The sequence below is a fragment of the Colias eurytheme genome, chromosome 19, assembly GCF_061535395.1.
Source record: "Colias eurytheme isolate Ceu_HAF_F1 chromosome 19, ilColEury1 Martin Lab GWU primary, whole genome shotgun sequence".
In the NCBI taxonomy this organism is placed as follows: domain Eukaryota; kingdom Metazoa; phylum Arthropoda; class Insecta; order Lepidoptera; family Pieridae; genus Colias; species Colias eurytheme.
The window spans coordinates 4,520,553-4,524,992 of NC_142998.1; positions in this window are offsets into that span (position 1 = coordinate 4,520,553).

The following is a 4,440-nucleotide window of genomic DNA, read 5'->3' on the forward strand; positions in this document are numbered from 1 at the left end:
GGTGACTTCCAAGGCACCAGTGCGTTCGTCGCTGTTCAGTTGCTCTCGATACTTGCGTGTGTAAACATGGTGTGTTTCAGCATTTCCCATTGCAGAAATTCTTCCACAAGTTGTAATTATACTAATAGTAGTTGTAATTATAATACATATATAGGTATAACATTTCATCGTTAATTATTTTTTGTTAGAAATAATGCCGTTTTTTTAAAGAAAATTATAGAATATTTACAAGTAATACTAATGTCCCCATAGTAATCTAAATAACAATAAATGACACAGTCGTTCTTATTATCACGTTTAACACAAATATCATTCTTATTTCTATGTATTTAGGTCTTAGTTTATGTTCAAAATTATATCTATTGAAAATTAACGCCATCTGTTGTAGAAAAGCCGATTTTTTTTCGTATTGGAGCAAAAAGAAACGAAACGTCTCATGTACCTACTTACCTAGGGATGATATTCTAAAATAAACCGTAAAATAGTGCGTTAGTATACATATTAAAAAGCTGAATTTAATATTTAAGTTAGTTTTCACTAAAATCAAGCTGTCCAATAAAATGCATAGTTTACTTGTGTGTACTGTTTAGCTACCGGTTTAAATGTGTTGATTTTGGCGACAGTGGTTTTCATACAAATTATGACAATAAAGCAGTTCTAGTGTCTTATTATTTGGATTTCTATGGTTACGACCAAGAAGCTTATATCTAACTAGCGGTCCGCCCCGGCTTCGCCCGTGGTACATATTTCGCAATAAAAGGTAGCCTATGTTCTTTCTCAGGGTCTAAAGATTATCTGTGCCAAATTTCATCAAAATCGGTCCAGTAGTTTATGCGTGAAAACCATACATACATACATACATACAAACCTTTCCTCTTTATAATATTAGTATAGATACACTGGAGATTCAGCAAGAAAATATGACCTTGAATGACGCCTGTATGTTTTTTTTTATATGAAAGGGATAAAAAAACATACAGGCGTCATTCAAGGTCATATTTTCTTGTTACAAGTTAATGTTCATACTGAAATCTCCAGTGTATTAGATATAAGCTTCTTGGTTACGACTTACGAACTTAGATGAAAAAGTCGCACGGCCGGTTACTGAATCGATAATTTGATGTAAGAACGTTTCAAAGCGTACTTAAATCTTCTTCAAATCAATCTCAATTCAGAGTCTTCAGTCTGATATGTTACAAAAATGAATGGAGAAAAATAAATACGATTCGTAAAAATGTTTTTCTACAGTCTCTCTTTTCGGCCTTAGCTTTGCCTTGTAGACAAAAAAAAAACAGCATTTAATATTTACTCTTGAACAGGAGCTGTTGTTATTTTATAGCAATTTCTTCATTCACCTGACTAGCACAAAAAGCTTTTGTTTGCATTAAAAAATAGTAGTTTTTCTCAGCAAATATTATATGTAGCTATTGCAATTTAATCATTAATAAGCTGCTTAAATTTCTTATTCTTAAAGCTAAGTATAAGGTAATATGATTTACTGTTTACTTACTTACTTAATTTTTATTTTTATACCCACCCAAAATTACTTAATTGCATATCGATTTAATATAACAATTTATGGTCACCAAAATATTAATACTATGATAACCCGTTACATTTAACCAAATTTAACCCTTTTCAAATTTCAGTCATCAGGCTGTATTACCCGTGTTATATTTAGTTTAAATTTAACGAAATGATGTAAATCAGATCTTCATTGTAAGCTTGACGAAAATATAGACATTTTGATTGGGTTTCATTCAAATAAAACAAAGAAAGTAAAGCAGTCAAGTTCTATATTTTATCGTTTACTTAATTTATTTTGTACAAACTTCAACAATATATATAATATAATAAATACTCAATTAAACCTCTCTCATTCAGCAAACTGAACTCACTTTTTGTCATAAGTTTTATTTAAAGAAATAATACAATGATATCATAACTTATTGTCTAAACTTAATTAAACACAACTTTTTTGTGCCAATATGCCTAATAGTAGATAAAATGTTTGGTTTTACCAACACAATTAGATTTACATTCAGTAATCATCAACAAAAATATACTTTATACTTTTTGAGAGAAGAAAATTATTTAGTCCAAGTAGAGTTTACGCTTTACTTCGTGGATATCTATGTCGCAGAAAAGCAGCTTCACATTTTTACAAGTAGGTAATCATATTTTGGTCTACTAAAATGTGTGATACAGTGGAAATTTTACTGTGTATGTCTGATAACAAATTATCTAACATCTACCACCAAATTTTTCTCTACATTTACACTGTTTTCGGTTGGTATTTGATCGAATATATAACCGAAAATTAAGGCTAGGACTAAATAATTTTCTTCGACTCCAACCTCAAACGTTTGAACACGACGATGATGTTGTCCAATACAGCAATGTAACGTAAACTGAAGTAATTTAAATATTTGTCTGTTGGCACGAAACGTGTGCAAGCGATGGGGAATTTCGACAGCCCACGTTCCGTGCAGCTTTTACAAAAGTATCTACATATTTGTTATCTGTAACCGTAATTATTATTTCAAAATATGTGCAAAAGGTTAAGCGTCTCATTTAATAACTTTACATTACATCGACTTTTGCAATATGTAAATCATCTAGCACGTTTTTTTTCACGCATTGTAAAAACGAATGAAAACAACCAACACACAACGATTCAGTGACAGTTTCGTAATAAAAAGCGAAACTCGAGCACACGTTAATGTTATTGCTTGAAGCTTATTACGTATCGCTGCGCGACTCGCTCATAACAATAGTTACATGATAAAATAAGTGTGGCGAGGTGCAGGTCGGGCTCCTCCCGGCGGTAAGCATTTTATATTTACACAGAAGTAAAAAATTGACCACTCCAAGATAATTTACAAACTTCCTTAATTCATTCTTTATTTTATTGTGCTAGAAGAGACAATACTGTCGGAATTCTACCTTTAACTAATCGAGGAGTCACGTCACTAGGACGATGGGTTACGATTTATTGATTTTCTAATCGTAGGTATCTGTTTTAAACACAGAGATGTCAAAAATTAAAATTCTTTAATAATCTACCTTACTCGGTAAGGGACGTTCGATATCTTAGGTATATCAATAATAATCTTATTGCTAATAATTACGGTCATGTCTTTCAGATAGCCGAATCGGTTCGCTCGACAATGATTGATGCACATAACCAGATAATAGTTAAAACGGTGTGCAAGAACAATATACATCAAAGCAATACCAGCCAGCTGGTAATCAGATAAAGATTTGTTAGTTGAAGTATCTCACTAGCGCGGAGTCAGTCGAGTTGTCACCGTGCGTACACGTTCATTGTTTTAATGTCCATGAAGTATCGCAAGGAATAGGCTTCACGATTTCAATAGAACAATGAGCAGGGTACATGTGCAATGCCTGTCCTGCTCGTGCGATAGTTGAACTAGCGCGTGGCGCGGGCCGGGCGTGGGGAAGTCGCGCGGCGCCGCACACACACGCCGCAGCTAATGTAATTGAGGGGAAGGAAATTAATTACATTAACTACGAAGAAGGTGCGCATTACGTAAAATGGCTCGATTCCTATGATGCGATTGAATTAGGACGGAAGTGAACTCTGGTACCAATTTCACTGCTGATTTGCTAAGCTTATAAAGACAATGTAGCAAAAATTTTCTAAATTTCTTTATCTCTGAGGCGACCGACCTCGACATGAAAGGTTAGACGTTACGTTGTTCGATACAATAAGAAGCTTAAATTTGGAACTATTAAAACTATCATGGACACAATTGATATGAATTGCCGTAGCCATTGTTTTTTAAGCGTAGGTAAAGATTCGATTCGTCAATGTCTGCCGAATAGGACGAATGGAGGTAATGGTGTTTTTTTTGACATACCGTTCTGGTGCCAAAATTTGTCTCGTAAATATTTTAATAAGAACCACAATTTGAGCTTAGGTTTCGTCACAACACACATACCGTGCTGCAAATTGATTTATTAGCTTAAAATTCAATTCGAGACGCATTCGGACGACAGCCTACTTAAAAGAAGTCATCGAACTTAGCCACTATTCGATACCATTTCGGGGAAGGCAAATAGCATCGCACAGTCGCTAAATTATTTACATCTATAATCCCAATCTGCATTCGAATTTACATGGTTATTGAGATAATTTTCAATATAAAAATAAGCATTTTGAATTTTATCAGTTCATCCGATACTTATAGAACTAGTGACGAGAATAGCGTGCTCGCTAAAACGATCCTCCCGAACGGACACCGCTCCTCGCCGAGGTCACGTTCCGGAGTGACGCGAAACACTAAACGATAAACTCGATAAACCGCGAACATCGGTCGCAAAACAAACCGTCTCGTAAGCTTCGGCCACACGAATATAAAACACTCGGATGAACACTCGCGTCTCAGCGCGCGCCCGTGTATCGTCCCTCGCTCG